This window comes from Elephas maximus, chromosome 17 (genome assembly GCF_024166365.1).
Source record: "Elephas maximus indicus isolate mEleMax1 chromosome 17, mEleMax1 primary haplotype, whole genome shotgun sequence".
Lineage (NCBI taxonomy): Eukaryota > Metazoa > Chordata > Mammalia > Proboscidea > Elephantidae > Elephas > Elephas maximus.
In genome coordinates, this window is record NC_064835.1 from 33801372 (window position 1) to 33825388 (window position 24017).

Here is a 24017-nt window from a genome sequence, read left to right on the forward strand (position 1 = left end):
ATGATACTAGTAAGGAGTGTACTTCTTAGGTCAAGTAGACACATGAGACTAAGTGGGTAGCTCCTGTCTGGAGGCAAAAATGAGAAGGCAAAAGGGGTCTGTTTCTAGGTTTTCTATACCGTTTCCTATGTGAATTTGTCTATCATTCTACCAAAAGCACATTGTCTTAATTACTGTAGTTTTATAATGTCTTGATGTTCAGTAGAAAAAGTTTTCCCACACTGTTCATCAAGTGTGTCTTGTTCCACAAAATAATCTGTTGGAATATTGATTATGATTGCACAAAATCTAAAGATCAGTTTGGGAACATTTTACATCTTTTCATTAAGAGTCTTCTATCCATAAACATGATAAACCTCTACATTTAATGAGGCTTTCTCTAATTTCTCCTAATAGAATAAAATTTTATAGTTTCTTCTTAGGTGTGACACACCTTTTATTAAATTTATTACTAGATAATTGATATTTTAACACTATTATAGTGTTAAAGATCATATATAACTTTCATTTCCTAACTTTTGTTGCTGCTATACAATAAAACAATTGATTTTTGTGTGTTAATTTTATATCTATGGATAAAAATGTGGAGAATGGAAATTCCAGAGCACTTAATTGTGCTCATGCAGAACCTGTACATGTATCAAGAGGCAATTGTTTGAACACAAGCAGATACTGAATGGTTTAAACTTGGAAAAGGTGTATGGCAGGGTTGTATGCTTTCACTTTACTTATTCAATCTATATGCTAAACAAATAATCCAAGAACATGGGCTATATGGAGAAGAACATGGCATTAGGATTGGAGAAAGACTCAGTAACAACCTGAGATACCCAGATGACACAGCCATGCTTGCCGAAAATAAAGGCAACTTGAAGATGAAGATGAAGATAAAAGACTACAGCCTCCAGTATGGATTACATTTGAACATAAAGGAAATGAAAATCCTTACAAGTGGTCCTTACAACATCACGATAAATGGTGAAGAAATTGAAGCTGTCAAGGATTTCATTCTTCTTGGATCACCAATCAATGCCCATGGAAGCAGCAGACAAACAATGTATTGTACTGGGCAAATCTGCTGTAAAAGATCTCTTTAGTGTGTTGAAAAGCAAAAATGTCACTTTGAAGACTTAGGTGTTCGTGATCCAAGTCATGGTATTTTCAATCACTTCATGTGTATGTGAAACCTGGACAATGGAAAAGGAAGACTGAAGAAGAACCGATGTATTCGAATTGTGGTGTTGGCGAAGGTTATTGAATATATTGTGGACTGCCAGAACAAACAAATTTGTCTTGGAAGAAGTACAGCCAGAATGCCCCTTAGAAGCGAGAATGGTAAGACTTCCTCTCATTTACTGGTAGTCCCAGACTTACGATGTATTCGAGTTACTATGAATCACACATGGCCGTCATTTTTTTTGGGGGGGGGTACATCTTATTGTTAGTAATATGTATTACATAAAATGTTAAAACATATCTATAAATTTATATGTAATGTTTTGTTATGGATTGAGTTGTGTCCCCCCAAAATGTATGTCAATTTGGCTAGGCCATGATTCCCAGTATTGTGTGATTGTCTGTCATTTTGTCATCTGATGTGATTTTCCTATGCATTGTAAATCCTACCTCTACTATGTTCATGAGGCAGGATTGGAGGCAGTTATGTTAATGAAGCAGGACTCAATCTACAAGAATAGGTTGTGTCTTAAACCAATCTCTTGAGATATAAAAAAGAGAAGTGAGCAGAGAGACAGAGGTCCTCAGACCACCGAGAATGTAGAGCTAGGGGCAGAGTGTGCCCTTTGGACCTGGGGTCTTTGCACTGAGAAGCTCCTAGACCAGGAAAAGATTGATGACAAGGACCTTCCTCCAGAGCTGACACAGAAAGAAAGCCTTTCCCTGAAGCTGGAGCTCTGAATTCCGACTTCTAGCTTCCTAGACTGTGAGAGAGTAAATTTCACTTTGTTAAAGCCAGCCACTTGTGGTTTTTCTGTTACAGCAGCACTAGATAACTAAGATGTGTTTCCAGTCCCCAAAGACAAATAAAAACAGGATTTATAAAGATACTGATAATGAAAGACAATAATAATGAAAACTAAAAAAAAAAAAAAAACGAGGTATTCAACGTAGGTCAGACCAACTTACGATGGAGTCGTGGGAAGGAACCCTGTTGTAAATCAAGGACCCCCTGTACTTTGGACATGTCATCAGGAGGGACTACACCGTGTAGAAAGACATAATGCTTGGTAAAGAAGAGTCTCAGCTACAAAGAAGGAGACCCTCAGTGAAATGGATTAACGCAATGGCTGCAAGAACAGGCTTAAACATAGCAACAAACATGAGGATGGTGCAGAACTGGGCAACGTTTCATTTTGTTTATACATAAAGACACTGTGAGTTGGTACCAACTCAATGGCACCTAACAACAATTTTATAAACAGTAACTTTGATAAACTCTTATTAATTCTAAGAACATATCATAGATTCTTTTGCTTTTTCTACATAATTAATCATACCATCTGTGAATAATGACGGTTTCATTCCTTTCTTTAAAATCCTTATACTTTTTTCATTTTTTTTCCTATTGCTCTTCCTAGAACCTTAGTACAATATTGAGTAGAGGTGATGAGAGTTGGCATGTTTCTCTGTTACTGATATGAATAAGAAAGCTTTTAATGCTTCACCATTAAGAATAATTTTTCATAGGTAATTTTCATGAAATTAAGGAAGATCTCTTCTATCCTTAAGTTTTTTTGCTGTTGTTATCATAAATACCCAGTGCCGTCGAGTCGTATCATAAATAGGTATTGGCTTTTTCAAATGATAGTTTTCCATCAATTGTGACAGTCATGATTTTTCTCCTTAAATCTGCTATTGTAATTAGTTATAGTGACTGATTTTCTAATATTATACCAAATTTACATTCCTAGGATAAAACTACCTCGATCAGGTATTGCTGAATTCAATTTGCTAATATACCACCTTTCTTTTAGTCTTATACACATCTTTTTTCATATTTTCACTTTAAACCTTACTTTCTAAGTATGTTTTTGCATCTATGCTTATGAGTAAGATTGGCTTTAATTTTTCATTTTTCTTCTTTTTTTTTTTGGATTCTGCTATCAAGTTTATAGTAACTTCACAACTTTCTTTTAATCTTTTGTTCTCTGAAAGAGTTTGTATAAGATTGAGATAATTTCTTCAATAGCAGACGATACTACCAGGGCCTGGAGTCTGCTTTATGATTACATTTTTAATTATGGATTCAATTTCTTTAATAGCTATAAATTAGATTTTCCATCTCTTCTTTTGTCTTGTTAAATTGTATTTTTGTAGGCATTTGCCTATTTCACTTAAATTTCTCTACTTATAGGCATAAAATTGTTGATAAAATCATTTTGTAAATATTTTGATGTCTGCAGAAATACCATTCCTGATACTGGTTATTTTAAACCTTTTTTTTCCCCCACTTAATTGATTAATCTTACCAAAAGTGTATCAATTCTATTAGTCTTTTCCCAAAACTAACTTTTGGCTTTTTGATCCTCTATATTTGGTATGTATATCATTAATTTCTAATTAATTGTTTCTTTTTCTCATTTCTTTGGATTTAGTTTGCTTCCTCTCTAATATATGCATTTAAGGCTATACATTTTCCCGTAAGTAGTGCTTTAGCTGTATCCCAAAGTATTGATGTGTCATATTTTCAATTTTGCAAAATTTTAAATGTTTCTAATTTATATGGTGATGTTTTCTTTGACCCATGATTTATTTACATAGTTAAATCTTGATTTCCAATCATATGGTAGTTAAATATGGATCTGTTTTGTTGTTGGGACAAATCTTAATTTCACTATGGCCAGAAAACTTATCCTATATGAGTTTGGTCCTTGGAAATTTGTTTTATGGTCTAACATATAACCAGTTTGGGTAAATGTTTCATGGGCTCTTGAAAACAATGTGAATCCTGCAGTTGTTGAGTGCAGTGTTCTACCTTTGCCAAAATCAGATCAAGTCTGTTAGTCATACTGTTCAAATATTCTATATCCATAGCGATTTTTTTGATTGTTTGCTGAGTTACTGTAAGAAGTGTGTTAAATTCTAATTTTGGATTTGTCCTTGCATTTCTGTCCATTTTTGCTTTCTATATTTTGAAAGTATATCCTCGATGGCATACAAATGTAGAATTGTTATATTTTCTTTTTTTATCTTGAAGCCTAGTTTGTCTGTTTAACATAGCTAACCTAACTTTCTTTTAGTTATTGTGTGCATATGTTTCATTCTTTTACTTTCAATCTTACTGTCTCCTTATATTTTAACTGTGTTCCTTAAGCAGAATTTAGTTGAGCTTTCTTTTCCTGTCCAGCCTCACAGTCTTGGTCTTTTAGCTGTGGCATTTTTTTTTTCCATTTATATGTATTCTAAATACTCATTTGCATTAAGTACAACACACACATAGAACATTGTATAAATCAAAGTTGAACAGATCAATGAACTTTTACAACATGAACCACCTATACAACCACCACCCAGATCAGATAATCAAACATCACTAGCACCTCGAAAGTATTCCTCCTGTCCCTTCCCAGTTATTAAACCAAAATACCCTTCACCGCCGAGTTGATGTCAACTTGTGGTGACCCCACGTTTCAGAGTAGAACTGTGCTTCATAGGGTTTTCAGTAACTGTAATCTTACAAAAGTATATTGCCAGGCCTTTCTTCTGTGACACTGCTGGTGGAATAGAATCACAAACTTTTAGGTTAGTAATTGAGCACAAACCTTTTGGGCCACCCAGGGGCCTCCCAGTCACCACCTCCCAAGATAACCACTCTCCTAGCTTCTAACACCATATTTTAGTTTTGCCTATTTTTGAGCTCTGCCATTGCAGATAGCAATATTTCATTCATTCTTATTTCTGAATAATATCCAATTCTATGAATGTATAACAATTTATTTATTTATTCTATTGTTGATTACTTTTGGGTTGTTTCAGTTTGGGCTATGATGAATAGTGTTGCTTTAAATATTTTTGTACTGTCTTTTGAGAATCAACTGAATTCATTTGGGTTGAGTATACATTCATTCAGGAGTTGGACTTGCTGGATCATAGAGCATGCATGTGTTCAGATTTAGTATATATTGCCAAATAGTTTTCCACAGTGGTTTTACCAAATTAAATTCTCCTTAGCAGCATATGAGAGTTCCAGTTGCTCTACAACCTTTGCAAAACTTGATATTGTCACTTATTTTCATTTTTGTCATTTGGTATATACACAGTCATGTCTCACTATGTTTTAAATTTGCATTTTCCTGATGACTGATGAGACTGAGAATGTTTACATATGTTTACTGGCTATTATTTGGATATACTCTTTTTTTATTTTTATTGTGCTTTAAGTGAAAGTTTACAAATAAGTCAGTCTCTCATAGAAAAATTTATATACACCTTGCTATATACTCCTAATTGCTCTCCCCCTAATGAGACAGCCCACTCCTTCTCTCCACTCTCTTTTCGTGTCCATTCCACCAGCTTCTGACCCCCTCTGCCATCCCATCTCCCCTCCAGATACGAGATGCCAACATAGTCTCAAGTGTCTACTTGATATTTGGATATACTCTTTTGTTAAGTAGCTGTTCAGCTCCTTTGCCCATTTTTTAAATGGGTTGTCTGCCTATTTCTTACTAGCTTTTAGGAGTTATTTATAAACTCTAGACATGAGTCCTTTGCCAGATATGTGTTGCAAATATTTTCTCTGCCTGTGACTTGCATTTTCACTTTCTTAATGTTGTCCTTTGATTAACAGAGTTCTGAATTATAGGGAAATATCAATTATCAATATTTTCTCTTATGGTTAGTGATTTTTGTGCCCTTCGCAGGAAATATTTTCTTATCCTCAGATCATAAAGATGTTGTTCTATATTGTCTTGTGAAAACTATATTGTAATACCTTTCACAATTAGGTCTACAATCTTCTGTAGCTGATTTTGTGTATCAGTGTGAGGGAGGAGTCTATATGGATTTACAATTGACCCAGATCCACTTATTGAAAAAACTATCCTTTCCCCACTACACTACACTGCAGACTTTTCATAAATCAAGCGTGGGTCAGTTTCTGGACTCTTCTTTCTGTTCTTTTGGTTTATTGGTCTATTCTCATGCCAATCCTATACTATCTTAGCTTCCATAACTTTATAGTATGCCTTGATATCTGATAATGTAAGCCCTCCAGCTTTGTTCTTCAAATTTGTCAGTTATTTTTTACTCCTTAGCATTTCCATTTTAGCTTTAAAATCAGCTTATTGATTTTCACACACAGCAACATCTTATAGAGATTGAGATTGCATTGGATCTATAGATCAATTTGGAAAGGACTAACATCATTACAGTACTGAGTAATACAGTGTGACGGTTAAAGTCATGTGTCAGCTTGGCTGGGCCATGATTCTCAGTGGTTTGGCAGTTATGATGTAGTTTGGCAACAAAACCAGTAAAACATATAAATATACATAGAGAGAGATTTATATTAAGGAAAGGGCTCATGCAGTTGTACAGGCTGGAAAGTGAGTCAGGCTGGAGGCTTCTCCTGAATCACATAGCTGCAGGGGCTGGCAAACCCCAGATCAGCAAGTCAAACAGCAAGGCTCAGGCTCACAGGCTGCAAAGACTGACAAATTCCAAGATCGACAGGCAAAATGGCAGGTAACCTGCTAGCTCAAGTCACAAGAACAGGAGATCCGAAAAATAGGAGCCAGCTGCAGGATCCAGTGCGAGCAAAAGCCCACAAGCCTTGCCAGAAAGTCCACTTATATTGAAAGCAGGCCACACACCCAAGAAAACTCCCCCTCAACTGATTGGCTACTCGGAGCAATCCCATCATGGAGGTGACCACATTATATCAAATCTCGTCATGGAGGTGATCACATCATTACACAACTGCCAAACTACATCACAACTGCCAAACCACTGAGAATCATGGCCCAGCCAAGTTGACACACAACCTTAATGAACACACCTGCCAGTCTTGGGGTTTGTCATTCTCCTCAGCCTGTGAGCCAGTAGCCTGCTGTCTGACCTGCTGATCTGGGGTTCACCAGCCCCTGCAGCTACATGAGTCAGGAGAAGCCTTTAGCCTGACCCATGGACTTCGGACTTTCCAGCCACTAAGCTACAATGGTGTGAGCCATTCCCTTGATATAAATTGCTCATATATACACACACACACACACACACACACACACATACACACGTCGCTGATTTTGCTTCTCTAAAGAACCCAGCCTAAGACATATAGTAAACATGGTGTATCTGTCTTTTATTTAGGTCTTCTTTAATTTATCTCAATATCATTTTATAGGATTCAGTCTCACACATCTTTTGTTAGGCACACATTCTATTAATGATCATTGCCTGAATCAGATATTTCATTAGGAATTGCCAAAATGTTATTTTCCTATTCTATCATTCATTATGCATTTATTAGCTAGAACCCCTCTATAATAAAAATTTTTCCTCCTTCTCTAAGACTATTTAATTTCCCTGATACACAATTCATGCCAGAAATGCAGGATAATTGCTTAATTCTTTCCCTTTAATTACTAATTAGACTAATGAGTTGGTGCCCTAGCAATCTCCAGAAGTATCTAATTAGTTTTATTTATCTTCCTCTTTTGACTATCATTATGAATTAATGGATTTTTATGTTTTTATAATTTGTTGTCATTCTATTTGATTTTCAAATTATCCTGTTTTAGACAATGTACCTTCAAGCTAACCGCCATTTCCTTTTGGCACAGTCCTGTCTTTACCTAAGTTTCTCCAAATCAGAGCCTGAGACAAAGGCTTATGTGTAGGTAATGAATTTGAGGAGGAGCTTCCAGGAAGCAGTGGTGAACCGCGTGGGGAGTGTAACCAGGAAGGAGGGACAAGCTGTCCACTGGTACTTTTTATTTCTTTGTATCCCACAGGGGCTTCTTGAGGAGTCTTTTGAAATATGTCTCAGGACTATCCACCCACGGGAACAAAAGAAGGAAGCATTTACCCACTGGCTACTATTCCCCATTTATCAAGAGTGGCCTCCTGGGCATTTATTCCCTCCCAAAATTCCTGGTTGCTCATGCATGAGCACAGAAGCAGTTCCTTCCAAGGTCTCCACCATGACATACCCCAGAGAAGTCCCAGGGTAGAAACCAAGGGATCTGTAGCACAGCAGAAAGGGAAGTTCTCTCTGGTTGTACCTGTACAAAGCTCGAACAAGCTTGCATGGAGCTGTTCACCACTGCTGTGACTGCATGAGAAATGGGGCTGAGAGGACTTTGAAGTGTTGCACAAGAGGAGTTCAGTACTGTTCACCCTTTGGTCCACTCATGCTTCTCTTCAGTCTAATCCATTAGAGTCTCCTTCAGAGCAATGGCTAGCTGCAACATCTGCAAAGACTCAATGCAAGAGCACTAGTGGAGCAAACTACAGAACGTCTGCTCAGCTGATCTTGAGGCCATGGTTGAGGTGGTCATCATCAACCTCTTCTACCACCCAGTCTAGATTCTTTCACCCTCAGCCGCACTTCAGCCTGAAACCCTCTTTGGTAAAGTTAACGATCTCTCCCTGCCTCACTCCTCTGCAGTGTTATTCCCATGAGAGAACCAAGGTAGTATTCCATACTTTTCTACATCCTTTCCACATATACTGTACATACACACATATACCACACACACACGTGTGTATGTATAGAATATGATCTCATTATTATAAAATAAACAGGAAAACAAAATCCCTGCAACTTTTTTTTCCCTGCAACTTTTTTATTTTAACAACATATCGTGACTATTTTTCAGGTCAATAAATATAAATCAAATTCATTCTTTTCAATTGTTGTACAATATAGTCCCTGGGTGGCACAAATGGATAAGTGTTCAACTACTAGTCGAAAGGTTGGCGGTTCGAACCCGCCCTGAGGCACCTCGGAAGACGGGCCTGGAGATCTGCCTCCAAAAGGTTACAGCCTTGAAAACCCTATGGAGGAGTTCTACTCAGCACACTTGGGTCACCATGAGTTGGAATCAACTCAATGGCATCTAAGAGCAACAAAAATAGATCATAGAAAGGGTATACTATATTTATTTGCTATTATAAACAATGCTGCTTAAAGAGTCTTTAAGATTCTTATTACTTATTACAATAGAGTCCCAAACTGTGATTATTGGTCAAAGCAAATGATGTATTTAGAACTTTCTCTAATTCATTGTCTTAGTCATCTAGCACTGCTGTAACAGAAATACCACAAGTGGATAGCTTTAACAAAGAGAAGTTTACTCTCTCACAGTCCAGTAAGCTGTAAGTCCAAATTCAGGGCATCAGCTCCAGGGGAAAGCTTTCTGTCTCTGTAGGCTCTGGAGGAAGGTCCTTGTCATCAGTCTTCCCTTGGTCTGGGAGCATCTCAGCACAGGAACCTCAGGTCCAAAAGAAACACTCTGCTCCCAGCACTGCTTTCTTGGTGGTTTGAGGTCCCCATGTCTTTCTGCCCGCTTCTCTTTTGTATTTCAAAATAAATTGGCTTAAGACTCTATCTAATCTTGTAGACCTCATCAGTGTAACTGCTGCTAATCCATCTTATTACATCATAGTGATAGGATTTACAACACATAGGGAAATCACTTCAGAAGATAAAATGGTAAACAATCATACAAGTGAATCATGACCCAGCCAAGCTGAGAGATATTTTGGGGGGACACAAATCCATGACACTCATCTATAATTTTTGTTTGAGGTCTGAACTGGGGGGCTGTTCTGCATTAGTTAGGATATGATTTGGCTGCATGTCACAAAAACATCAAATAACTGTGGCTTACACAAGGTAAAATGTTATTTCTCTTTCACATAATAGTCTGGAGATGGGCAGGTGAGCACTGCTATGAAGATTGTGCATGTGGTCATCCAAGACTCCAGCCTCCCTTTTTTTTTTTTTTAATAATTTTTATTGTGCTTTAAGTGACAGTTTACAAATCAAGTCAGTCTCTCACACAAAAACCCATATACACCTTGCTACACACTCCCAATTACACTCCCCCTAATGAGACAGCCCGCTCTCTCCTTCCACTCTCTCTTTTCCTATCCATTTTGCCAGTTTCTAACCTTCTCCACCCTCTCATCTCCCCTCCAGGCAGGAGATGCCAACATAGTCTCAAGTGTCCACCTGATCCAAGTAGCTCCCTCCTCACCAGCATCCCTCTCCAACCCACTGTCCAGTCCAATCCATGTCTGAACAGCTGGCTTCGGGAATGGTTCCTGTCCTGGGCCAACAGAAGTCCTGGGGGCCATGACCACCGGGGTCCTTCCAGTCTCAGTCAGACCATTAAGTCTGGTCTTACGAGAATTTGGTGTCTGCATCCCACTGCTCTCCTGCTCCCTCAGGGGTTCTCTGTTGTGTCCCCTGTCAGGGCAGTCAACGGTTGTAGCCAGGCACCATCTAGTTCTTCTGGTCTCAGGATGATGTAGTCTCTGGTTTATGTGGCCCCTTTTTTTTTTTTTTTCTTGGGCTAGTAATCGCCTTGTGTCCTTGGTGTTCTTCATACTCCTTTGAGGCATGTGGGTTGAGACCAATTGATGCATCTTAGATGGCTGCTTGCTAGCGTTTAAGACCCCAGACGCCACTCTTCAAAGTGGGATGCAGAATGTTTTCTTAATAGATTTTATTATGCCAATTGACTTAGATGTCCCCTGAGACCATAGTCCCCAGACTCCTGCCCCTGCTATGCTGGCCTTCGAAGCATTCAGTTTATTCAGGAAACTTCTTTGCTTTTGGTTTATTCCAATTGTGCTGACCTCCCCTATATTGTGTGCTGTCTTTCCCTTCACCTAAAGTAGTTCTTATCTACTATCTAATTAATGAATGCCCCTCTCCCATCCTCCCTCCCTCCCCCCTCACGTAACCACAAAAGAATATTTTCTTCTCAGTTTAAACTATTTCTCAAGTTCTTATAATAGTGGTCTTATACAATATTTGTCCTTTTGCAACTGACTAATTTCACTCAGCATAATACCTTCCAGGTTCCTCCATGTTATGAAATGTTTCCCAGATTCCTCACTGTTCTTTATTGATGCGTAGTATTCCATTGTGTGAATATACCATAATTTATTTATCCATTCATCCGTTGATGGGCACCTTGGTTGCTTCCATCTTTTTGCTACTGTAAACAGTGCTGCAATAAACATGGGTGTGCATATATCTGTTCGTGTAAAGGCTCTTACTTCTCTAGGATATACTCCAAGGAGTGGGATTGCTGGATCGGACGGTAGTTCTGTTTCAAGCTTTTTAAAGAAGCGCCAAATTGATTTCCAAAGTGTTTGTACCATTTTACATTCCCATCAGCAGTGTATAAGTGTTCCAATCTCTCCACAGCCTTTCCAACATTTATTATTTTGTGTTTTTTGGATTAACACCAGCCTTGTTGGAGTGAGATGAAATCTCATTGTAGTTTTGATCTGCATTTCTGTAATGGCTAATGATCATGAACATTTCCTCATATATCTGTTAGCTACCTGAATGTCCTCTTTAGTGAAGTGTCTATTCATATCTTTTGCCCATTTTTTAATTGGGTTATTTGTCTTTTTGCAGTTGAGTTTTTGCAGTATCATGTAGATTTTAGAGATCAGGTGCTGATCAGAAACGTCATAGCTAAAAACTTTTTCCCAGTCTGTAGGTAGACTTTTTATTCTTTTGGCAAAGTCTTTGGATGAGCATAGGTGTTTGATTTTTAGGAGCTCCCAGTTATCTAGTTTTTCTCCTACATTCTTTATAGTGTTTTGTATACTGTTTATGCCATGTATTAGGGCTCCTAATGTTGTCCCTATTTTTTCTTCCACGATCTCTACCGTTTTAGATTTTATGTTTGGGTCTTTGATCCATTTTGAGTTAGTTTTTGTGCATGGAGTGAGGTATGGGTCTTGTTTCATTTTTTGCAGATGGTATCTAGTTATGCCAGCACCATTTGTTTAAAAGACTGTCTTTTCCCCATTTAACCGTTTTGGGGTCTTTGTCAAATATCAGCTGCTCATATGAGGATGGATTTATGTCTGGATTCTCAATTCTGTTCCATTGGTCCATGTATCTGCTGTTGTACCAGTACCAGGCTGTTTTGACTACTGTGGCGGTATAATAGGTTCTAAAATCAGGTAAAGTAAGGCCTCCCACTTTGTTCTTCTTTTTCAGTAATGCCTTATTTATCCGGGGCCTCTTTCCCTTCCATATGAAGTTGGTGATTTGTTTCTCCATCTCATTGAAGAATGTCGTTGGGATTTGGATCAGAACTACATTAAACGTATAGGTCGCTTTCAGTAGAATAGACATTTTTACAATGTTAAGTCTTCCTATCTACGAGCAAGGTATGTTCTTCCACTTATGTAAGTCTCTTTTAGCTTCTTGCAGAAGTGTACTGTAGTTTTCTTTGTATAAGTCTATTACATCTCTGGTAAGATTTATTCTTAAGTATTTTATCTTCTTGGGGGCTAATGTAAATGGCATTGATTTGGTGATTTCCTCTTCGATGTTCTTTTTGTTGGTGTAGAGGAATCCAACTGATTTTTGTATGTTTATCTTATATCCCGATACTCTGCTGAACTCTTCTATTAGTTTCAGTGGTTTTCTGGAGGATTCCTTAGGGTTTTCTGTATATAAGATCATGTCATCTGCAAACAGAGATACTTTTACTTCTTCCTTGCCAATCTGGATGCCCTTTATTTCTTTATCTAGCCTAATTGCTCTGGCTAGGACTTCCAGCACAATGTTGAATAAGAGTGGTGATAAAGGGCATCCTTGTCTGGTTCCCCATCTCAGTGGGAATGCTTTCAGGCTCTCTGCATTTAGGGTGACGTTGGCTGTTGGCTTTGTATAAATGCCCTTTATTATGTTGAGGAATTTTCCTTCAATTCCTATTTTGCTGACAGTTTTTGTCATGAATGAGTGTTGAACTTTGTCAAATGCCTTTTCTGCATCAATTGATACAATCATGTGATTCTTGTCTTTTGTTTTATTTATGTGGTGGATTACATTAATTGTTTTTCTAATGTTGAACCATCCCTGCATACCTGGTATGAATCCCACTTGGTCATAGTGAATTATATTTTTGATATGTTGTTGAATTCTATTGGCTAGAATTTTGTTGAGGATTTTTGCATCTACATTCCTGAGGGATATAGGTCTATAATTTTCTTTTCCTGTGGTGTCTTTACCTGGTTTTGCTATCAGGGATATAGTGGCTTCACAGAATGAGTTTGGTAGTATTCCATCCTTTCCTAAGCTCTGAAGTACCTTTAGTAGTAGTGGTGTTAACTCTTCTCTGAAAGTTTGGTAGAACTCTGCAGTGAAGCCATCCGGACCAGGGCTTTTTTTTTTGTTGGGAGTGTTTTGATTCCCTTTCCAATCTCTTCTTTTGTTATGCATCTATTTAGTTGTTCTACTTCTGTTTTAGTTTAGGTAGGTAGTGTGTTTGTAGGAATTCATCCATTTCTTCTAGGTTTTCAAATTTGTTTGAGTATAGTTTTTCACAGTAATCTGATGTGATTCTTTTAATTTCAGTTGGATCTGTTGTAATATCACCCCTTTCATTTCTTATTCGGGTTATTTGCCTCCTCTCCTGTTTTTCTTTTGCCAATGGTTTATCAATTTTGTTGTTTTTAAAAACCAGCTTTTGGTCTTGTTAATTCTTCCAATTATTTTTCTGTTTTCTATTTCATTTAGTTTAGCTCTAATTTTTATTATTTGTTTTCTTCTGGTGCCTGTGGGTTTCTTTTGTTGCTTTCTATTTCTTCAAGTTGTAGGGAAAATTCTTTGATTTTGGCCCTTTCTTCTTTTTGGATGTGTGCATTTATCGATATCAATTGGCCTCTGAGCACCACTTTTGCTGTGTCCCAAAGGTTCTGATAGGATGTGTTTTCATTCTCATGGGATTCTCTGAATTTCTTTATTCCATCCTTAATGTCTTCTATAATCCAGTCTTTTTTGAGCAGGGTATTGTTCAGTCTCCAAGTGTTTGATTTTTTTCCCCTGCTTTTCCTGTTATTGATTTCCACTTTTATGGCCTTATGGTCAGAGAAGATGCTTTGTAATATTTCAGTGTTTTGGATTCTGCTAAGGCTTGCTTTATGACCTAATATGTGGTCTATTCTAGAGAATGTTCCATGTGCACTAGGAAAGAAAGTATACTTGGTTGCTGTTGAGTCGAGTGTTCTGTATATGTGTATGAGGTCAAGTTGGTTGATTGGGGCATTTAGATCTTCCGTGTCTTTAGTGAGCTTCTTTCTGGATGTCCTGTCCTTCACCGAAAGTGGTGTGTTGTAGTCTCCTACTGTTATTATGGAGCTGTGTATCTCACTTTTCAATGCTGTTGAAGTTTGTTTTATGTGTCTTGCAGCCCTGTCATTGGGTGCATAAATATTTAATATGGTTATATCTTCTTAGTGTATTGTCCCTTTAATTATTATATAGTGTCCTTCCTTATCCTTTATGATGGATTTAACTTTAAAGTCTATTTTGTCAGAAATTAATATTGCCACTCCTGCTCTTTTTTGATTGTTGTTTGCTTGATATATTTTTTTCCATCCTTTAAGTTTTAGTTTGTTTGTGTCTCTAAGTCTAAGTTGTGTCTCTTGTAGGTAGCATATAGATGGATCTTGTTTTTTAATCCATTCTGCCACTTTCTGTCTCTTTATTGGTGCATTTAGTCCATTTACATTCAGGGTAATTATGGATAGGTATGAATTTAGTGCTATCACTTTGATGTCTTTTTTTGTGTGTTGTTGACAGTTTCTTTTTCCCACTTGATTTTATGTGCTGAGTAGATTTTCTTTATATATGGTCCTTTCCTCATATTTGTTGTCATTGATTTTGTTTCTGCTGAGTCTGTATTTTTCCCTTGTATTTTATTTTGATGAGTAGGATAGTTTGTCTCCTTTGTGATTACCTTATTATTTACCCCTATTTTTCTAAATTTAAAACTAACTTTTATTTCTTCATATCGCCGTTATCTTCCTCTCCATATGGAAGGTGTATGATTACATTTCTTAGTCCCTCTTTATTATTTTAATGTTGCCTTCTTTTACATAATAACATTGCTGTTACCCTGTTTTGGGCTTTTTTTTTTTTAATTTTGCTTTGTTTTTTTGGATTTCCCTGTCTGGGTTGACTTCTGGTTGCTCTGCCCAGTGTTCTAGTCTTGGGTTGATACCTGATATTATTGATTTTCTAACAAAAAATCTCTTCAGTATTTCTTGTAGTTTTGGTTTGGTTTTTATGAATTCCCTAAATTTGTGTTTATCTGGAAATGTCTTAGTTTCACCTTCATATTTAAGAGACAGTTTTGCTAGATATATGATTCTTGGCAGGCAATTTTTTTCCTTCAATTTTTTAAATATGTCATCCCATTGCCTTCTTGCCTGCATGGTTTCTGCCAAGTAGTACGAGCTTATTCTTATTGGCTCTCCCTTGTAGATGACTTTTCGTTTATTCCTCGTTGCTCTTATAATTCTCTCTTTATCTTTGGTCTTTGCAAGTTTGATTATAATATATCTTGGTGACTTTCTTTTAAGATCTACCTTATGTGGAGTTCAATGAGCATCTTGGATAGATATCTTCTCATCTTTGACAATATCAGGGAAGTTTTCTGCCAACAAATCTTCAACATTTTTCTCTGTATTTTCTGTTATCCCTCCCTGTTCTGGTACTCCAATCACTCATAGTTTATTTCTCTTAGTAGAGTCCCACATGATTCTTAAGGTTTCTTCACTTTTTTAAATTCTTTTATCTGATTTTTCTTCAAATATATTAGTGCCAAGTGATTTATCTTCGAGTTCAGAAATCCTAGCTTCTACTTGCTCAGTTCTGCTCCTCTGACTTTCTATTGAGTTGTCTAATTCTGTACTTTTATTGTTAATCTTCTGAATTTCTGATTGCTGTCTGTCTATGGATTTTTCCAGCTTATTAAGCTTTTCATTATGTTCCTGAATAATCTTTCTAATTTCTTCAGTTGCTTTATCTTTGTGTTCCTTGGCTTGTTCTGCGTATTCCCTCATTTCCTTCCTGATGTTTTGAAGGGTTCTGTATATTAAACTTTTGTATTCTGCATCTGGTAATTCCAGGAATGCACTTTCATCTAGAAGGTCCCTGGATTCTCTGTTTTGAGAGCCTGTTGAGGTGATCATGGTCTGTTTCTTTATGTGACTTGATATTGACTGTTGTCTCCGAGCCATCTATATGTTATTGTATTAGTTTACACTTGCTTACTGTGTCATAGCTGCTTGCTCTGTTTTGTCTTGGTATACCCCTATGGGTTGCTTGAGTGAGCTAGCTTATTTTCACCTTTGGAGCTCTGGTGTCCTGTCCCCAGCTGGCTAGAGCTGTTATCAGGTATATCAGTCTAGGAGTCCATTCAGTTTTCTTGTATGAATTTAGCTCAGGTTTCCAGGTAGCTGATCATCAAGTGTGTGGTACAGACTCTGTCGAACAGTCTTAGAGGGGCAGGGGTGATTGGCATATATACTGGTATCTGATTGCAGCAGGGGGTCACCCTCTGAACAAGGCAGGGGGCTGAGAACCGACCCCCAAGTGTCTCTGAGGAAAATGCATATCTGTTCCCTAGAGCATGCTGGTGGGTGGGTTCTGCAGAGGGACCATGGGCACCCAAAGTTTTTGGTTGTAAGGACTAGGAGGTACTAGTTATCTTTGGACCCCTGTCACGGGTGGCTGGGTGACCTGAGTGGAGCTTCCAGTCTTTAGGTCCCTGATGTGGGTAGGTGATGACCTTGTTTAATAGGCAAGGCCATGTCAGATGTCAAAGATCCATCTCTCCACCGCACAGCTGAAATGGTTGGAGTTTGCCAACAAGGGCCTATTCTCCCAAAGTAGGCCCACACAGGTCCATGCAGAAGGAAAAGGTGCTCAAGGTCCATGGATGGTTTATGCCTGGACAGGAGCCGCTTCTGTCCTGAGCTCCCCTGGTTAATGGAGCTAGCAAATTATCTCCCCCGCCCCGCCCAGTTGCAAATTTTTTCCTTCCCCAAAGCCGGGAGGATGGCTCTAGGTGCTCACCAGGGTCTATCTCAGGCCCAGGAATTCAGCTGCCTAAGCCGGCTTGGGGGTGGTTGGGGCACGGTAAAATATATGAAAGTACTTAGCTTTTGCCGAGAGCGTAGTTCTTCTAAGGTTCCTGAGGTGTGAGTAGGCTGTGTGGCTGGCTGCTTCTCCCTGAGGAAACTGCTGCTGAACGCTAGGACCAACCCGCCATGCCACTCCAGGAATGGTGCCTGAGGGCTCCCTGCAATTCAGGTCTGGTAACTCCTCTCCACTTCTGAATGGTATCTTCCACCCCTTGCCCCTCATTTCATTGCCTAAGCTTGCCTTTGATGCTCAGGGCTCCCAGCTTGTCACAAATATACTCGTTTCACTTGATTTTTCGGGTCTTTATTGTAAAGAGGGCTCACCAGAAGTGGCTATCTATTCCGCCATCTTGGCTCCGCCTCTCTACTCCAGCCTGCTTTGATCCTCTTGCTACACCATTCACTTGGGTGGCTCAGGATGGTCACTACCGCTTCTATATTCCAGGTAGTAGGAAGGGCGGTGGGAAAAAGAAGGGTACACCCCTTTCCTTTCAGGACACCACCCAGAAGTTGCCTATTGTCATGTCTACTCACAGTCCATTGCCTAATCACATGACCCCTACTAGCTAAAAGGAAGGCTGGGAAAAGTTGTATTTATTCTGGGTAGCCGTGTGCCTAATCAGCACCATGATAACTAAGGGGAAATTAGATAATGAGCAACATTGTGACAAGATTTTCCAAAAGAACGGTCAATTATGGCAGAAACATTTTATAAAATAAACCATCCACCTCCCACTGAATTGAAATGCCATCTTTCTATTTATTAAAGTCCCATAAAATTGAATTTACAGCAAATGGTTAAGCTCTTGACTACTAGCTGAAAGGTTTGTGGTTTAAACCAACCCAGAGGTGCCTTGGAGGACAGGCCTGGCAATCCGCTTCCAAAAGGTCTCAGCCTTGAAAACCTTATGGTTCAGTTTTACTCCACACACATTGGGCCTCCATGAGTCAGAAATGACTCGACAATAGCCAACAACAACAACATACCTAGGCTCTAATCTGTTCCACTGTTATATTAAAATAGCTTTATAATAATTGCTAGCTGTTATTAGTATATTATTATTATGCCTGTTGGTTTGTTAGTAATTTATTGTTGTTGTTGTTAAGTACTGTGGAATGGATTTTTACTTATACCTGCCCCACATGAGAGAGTAGAACTGCCCCCATAGGGTTTTCTAGGCTATAATCTTTACGGTAGCAGATCATCAGGTCTTTCTCCTACAGAGTCACTGCAGAGGTTAGAACTGCCAACCTTTCGGTTAACTGTTGCTCCACAGGGCTTCTTTATTTATTACTTGATAAAAGCAATTTAAGTTATTTTTACAGATCAAGTTAAAGAGTTTTTTTTTTTTTAACTGCTTTGTCCTGGCATGTAGGCATTATAATTTGAGGTTAAGATCATTTTTCTTAGTTACAATTTTTTAATGTTAAGTTAAGAAGCATGTCTAACCACCAGTAATTATGTAATTAAGAGGTTACAAATTTGTTTCATCACCATAGCCATAGAGGAAAAGAAACCATTACAGGCAGTCCCCAGGTTACGACTTGGTTCCTGAGTCTGCCTTTAAGTCTAGTTTGTAGGTAAGTTGGAACAGGTGCATACAACTCTTACTGAGCCTTACTTTAGGCAAGAAGGAGCCTAGTGGTACAGTGGTTAAGAGGTTGGCTTCTAACCAAGAGGTTGGCAGTTCGAATCCACCAGGCACTCTTTGGAAACTCTATTGGGCAGTTCTCCTCTGTCTTGTACAGTGAGTCAGAATTGACTGGACAGCAACAGGTTTAGTGCAAGAAAAGGCTTAAAGCCTTTTCAGTGATTTAAAATCTGCACGTGCACCAGGTGAAAGTGCTTGTGATAAAGAATTTGTTGTGACTAGGGGTTGGTCCAATCGTTTCAAAGTGAGAGCAAATTTACATAACATTAAAGGGCCAGTAGGAGTTGCCCTGTAAGTTGGACTTGCATAACCCGAGACTGACTGCCCACGGGAGGGTTCAGTAACAGAGAACAGCCTTCCCCAGGGTGACTGGCATCCAGGACTCCACCCTTTCACCTCTTCAAAAACAATTGGTGTTGGTAAGTGCCATTAGGAGGCCTGGAGTTTAAATAGGTTCCTGAGTGCATGGAAAATTAAAGCTGTACTCCCCCCGGCTCCTGGCTCAGCCACATTATCCATCTGAAACGTATCATTCAATAATCCTTTTACCTGCTCGCAGTGCTTCGTGGCCATTATCTGCTTTCACTGGGGGAACCAAAGTCACTCTGTTTACAGGAAGAGGAAGATCTGCCCAGGTTTATGTCTTATTCTTAACAGTGCCTTCCTTTGACTTTAGAGAAAAGAACAGCTATTTGATTAGAAGAAGCTGTGCTTGGAATCAGTCTCCTTCCACCAGCTACCATATATCCTTTGCTTTTCTTTAACACCTAAATACAAACATCTCTTCCATGGAGTCATTCCTGGTTACCACCACCCTCAACATGGGGATAAGCCAGAAGGCATCTTCAGTGGTGTCCATCACTAGGGTTGGGTCACCCCACCTCCCGCCCCATGGACCTCCTCCCATACCAGACCACAGAATCCTTACTTAGTAATGTTTTTTGTACTAATGTTATTTGTAAATCATAACTCCCCTATATCATTCCTTCTTCTCCTTTAATTACTACTTCATTCTCAAAAAAGTTATTGATACATGTTCACAAAAACTAATTACCATAATACTGTGGCTAAAAGCACCAGAAAATTTGACAAAACCAGCGACTATAAAAACGTTGGCAGGAGCAAGAACAACAGTACCTGCTTGTAGTGCCCAACCGAAACCCTGTGTTTCAAATCAGCCCAGGCTTGTAAACAGGCCGGAGCGGAGCTTATTAGAAGGTTCAGCAAGTAAATTAGCCTTGTGAGTATATTGATAATGTAAGCTGGGCTGATGAAAAATGTTTTTGTTTTTATAACTAGCTACAGGGATCTTTTCATAGACAGTCATTTTGGTGTCACTGCCTCTGACAGTGTCAGCCAGTATGGTCTGCACCCCTGGCAACCCCCTACTGATGGCACTGGGCATCTTAGACATCTAGACCCCTGGTTCTCAACTGTGACTCCCTCCCACCTGAGAAGCCCTTAATGGATACTGTGCCAGCATTTCCTCCCCACAGGTTCATCAGTAGGTCTGGCATGCAGCCTTAGCTCGTAGTTCTACAAGGGACTATGAGCAACAGACCTGGTGGGAATGACTAAGCCAACCCCTGCCTTCACAGATAAGGACACTGAGACAAGGTGCTACAAAGAAACTCGTTCATTCCCTAGCAGATCTGGGCTCTGCCATAGCAGGGATGTGGTTTCCCTAACAGATGCCGTCTCCAGCACCTAGAACTCTGCGTAGCCCACGGCCACCAGTTGAGTGGAATGATGAACAAATCCATGAACAGGTGAAGTTAACCGCCAAGCTCAAACTAGAAAAACTGGATTCTAGTCCTGAGTGAGGCATTCCTGGGTGACAGAAAGGGTCGGGAGCACCTCCTACTAAGGAAATGTGAGGGCATGGAACCCACCCCACCCAGAGGTGCCTTGGAAGAAAGGCTTAGCAATCTACTTTTAAAAGATCACAGCCACTGAAAAGCCAGTGGAGTACAGTTCTACTCTGACACGCATAAAACAGAGTGACTGGAAGGCAACTGGCTGGTTTGGGTTTTCAGTCCTGGACTACCACCCGGGCCTTCCTCGGCTGAAGTAGTCTGTGCCTAGTTCCCTTGCTTCTTCACGGTGGCTGCTCGACCTTGGAAACATCCTTCGGTGTGATAGCCAATGCGCAGAGTCCTGTGAATGCTTTGCATCATAGGTTGGCCTCCGGGGACCGAGGAACCGGCTCCCGCCAGAGCACACACCTTAGGGAGCGCCCGGGGCTCCTCCTGCGAGAAGGTCAGGGGGGTGGAGGGAAGTGCCCCGGCGGTGGCGAGGGCGGGGAGTCGGAGCGGCTGGCTGGGTGGGGGCCCCGGGGCGGGGCCTGGCGGTGGAGCGGGCACCTACCAGACGGAGGGCCCGCACTCCGCGCGGCGCACGAGGGGACAGGTCGGCGGCACCGGCGCAGGTCAGACGCCTGGGGGGACGGGTGCTGTCCGGGGAGGGGGAGAGGGACCGGAGGGGGTGCTGGGGTCGCGGGAGCTGGGCCCGGAAGACCCCCGGGGCCGGGAAGTGGGCGCCCGCACCCCCGTCTTCAGTCGCCGGAGGCCCCGAATACTGTTGAGGGTCCCCAGCGAGTCAGCCTGAAAGGATACACCTCTGTCCTCGTGTCCGTCCGGGAGGGTCCGGGGCACGCCCGCCGTGAAGTCTCTTGTGTGGTCCCGAGGTCCGGCGGTTCTCCGAGGACTGGCAGTGGGCGCCACGTAAGTGCGAGAAGTTGCGCCCATAGCGCAGGGGCGGACTGGCCGGTAAACACGGTGTGCACCGCCTTGCGTTGAGCAGGGCAGGCACGGGTTTAATTGTATTTACTTGCTAATCTGTGCTGAGCTATTTCACACGGGTTTCACCACATCCTTGACGTGGTGGGGGACGATGAAACTGTGCACTGGAGATTGGTGGAAGGCACGGTTGGGCCTGTACGCACCTTATTTATGGGCTACTCCAGGCCCCCCATAGTGCCTCTCCTGTGAGTGCCAATCCACGAATTCGCGTACCAGATCCTTCCCTTAGGCCAGGAAGCCTAGAATCTAATAATGCCAGGCAACTGATAAAGTCCTTTGAGCTATGATTTAGTTATCAAAAACTGTATCAACAGACGAATGAGCAACAACGATGTCACAAGCGAAAAGGTAAGTCTAGCACTAGTAGAACATGTTGAGTTAGACCTAAGAAGTTTTAGGATGACTGTTACCTCAGAGATAACCTCTGAAGACAGGATCTAGCTCGAGATGCAAGAAAGATTAGTACCCCAATACTGGAAAGATACACCTTCATAGATCATTTAAAAATCTTATAGCAGTCACAGGAAGTGCCACTTTCCCTCACATTCTTTCTCCCAGTTTCCCTTGGCACCTGCCATTTCCCTCCACACCCCTGACCACGTAGACATTGCAGTTCTTTCTGCTCGTGAAGTGGCAAAGCCTTAAACTAATATGCCTACAGCATTTTACCTGCATTGTTACACTCATTTTAGTAGGTTGTATGGCTTACAGTGGAAACCCTGGTGGCATAGTGGTTAAGAGTTCAGCTGCTAACCAAAAGGTCGGCAGTTCAGATCCATCAGGTGCTCCTTGGAAACCTTATGGGGCAGTTCTACTCTGTCCTACAGGGTGGCTGGCTATGAGTCAAAATCAACTCGACAGCAACGGGTATCAACGGGTATGGCTAACTGTTACTAAGGAACATGTACTGTTTTGAGCCAGATGTGTAATATACTCAATAAAATCTGGGTTTTGTACCATGTTAAACACCATGGGGAAGACTCATACCTACATGGCAGGCATGGGGCCACTGCAGCTAATTAGGTGAAGTTCTTGATTCAAAGTCCGACAGCCAAAGAACAAGGTGGTTACCTCAGTGCCTAGAGTTTCTGGAAATTACATGGGATTGACACAAAAGGCTCTGTTGAACACGGCCCTTAAGTTTACAAGAGAGGATGCCTGAGATCCGCAGAGGGTGAAGCCTTATCTCTGGTTGTGCACCATCTGTTCTGGTACTGTGGGAGCCAAACATTCCATTTCCTTTTTTTTTTTTTTCCCCAGCAGTTTGGGTTCCTTTTTATTTTTAATTCCTTTTATTATTTTAAAAAAAAAAAAAAAAGCCCAATTTCCTTCTTTTTAAAGAGCTTTGATTTCCTCTCACTTCTTCTGTGGAAGGTGGAAATAGCAGTACCACCTCAGACAGTGCATTCTTCCTTGTATTCTGTGGGCTCCTCCCTCACACTTCGGGCAGATGCTGGTTGTGATGGCTGAGGTGAAGCTATCACACTCCATGTTCCACACCAGTTATTCTATTTGGGGCCTTTCCCAATATGTCCTTGGTTATGGCTCTGGCCTAATCTTAGCCTATGGCGCTTTGTGATAGGCAGGATTTGGCAAGGGCTGGGGGAAAAAGGGGTAAAGAAAAAGAAAAAACCTTCAAAATAACATTGGTCGCCATATTTAATTGGTCAAAGTACAGGATGTAATCCAAGGCTATGTATTTTCCTCAAACGCATCTTCCTGTTGTAAGTACAGTTTTATATGTAGAGCCACCCCCATAGCCAAAATTCCTGCTATTGCAAAAGTTTTTATAATTAGGGGTAAGAAAACTGAAGTCCTTAGTGTGTCGTCAACTAATAGATGCATATGTGGACACATTTCATATCTGTGTTGGTTTCTACAGATAAGTCATAAGACAAACACTAGATTACTCACAACACTAAAAAAAAAAAAAAAAAAAAAGTTGCCACTGAATCGATTCCAAGTCAGGCCGACCCCACGTGTGTCAGAGTAGAGCTGTGCTCCACAGGATTTTCAATGGCTGATTTTTCGGAAGTAGATTACCAGGCCTTTCTTCAAAAGCCCCTTTCTTCAAGCCCTCTTTGGGTGGGCTTGAACTCCCAACCTTTTGGTCAGCAGCTAAGCATGTCAACCATTTACAGTACCTAGAGACTCCATTCACAATACAGAACATATTAAAAATGAAGAATTTGAGGCTACAGGTAAATGCTGTGATCTCCACATTTCATTTTAGCTTTTAACTTCCCTTTTAACCAGCCAGCCCTCTCTCCCGAGGCCTTCCTGGGGCTGGAAACAAAAAGAGGTAATTTGGAATTCCAGCTGCTTTTTCCCTCTTGTCTGTTCTCATGTGGAAACACAGAATGGCCACACAGGTACCTTCAATGCTCTTATCTGTGTTTTTCTTATGTTTACCACC

General features: G+C 40.4%; 1 protein-coding gene across 3 annotated transcripts in view; it reads left to right on the plus strand.

The window, feature by feature from the left end:
• Positions 1-20833: 20833 nt before the first annotated feature.
• The window catches only part of TMEM45B (transmembrane protein 45B), a 49353-nt gene continuing 46169 nt past the window's right edge, over positions 20834-24017 (plus strand). Inside the window, exon 1 of one of the 3 annotated variants that reach the window (XM_049856261.1) lies at positions 20834-21059. The gene's annotated coding sequence lies outside the window, so the exon portion shown is untranslated. Of the gene's footprint in view, positions 21060-21132; positions 21229-21441; positions 21524-24017 lie in introns of those variants that run through there. The other 2 variants (XM_049856259.1, XM_049856260.1) reach the window with 2 other exon arrangements.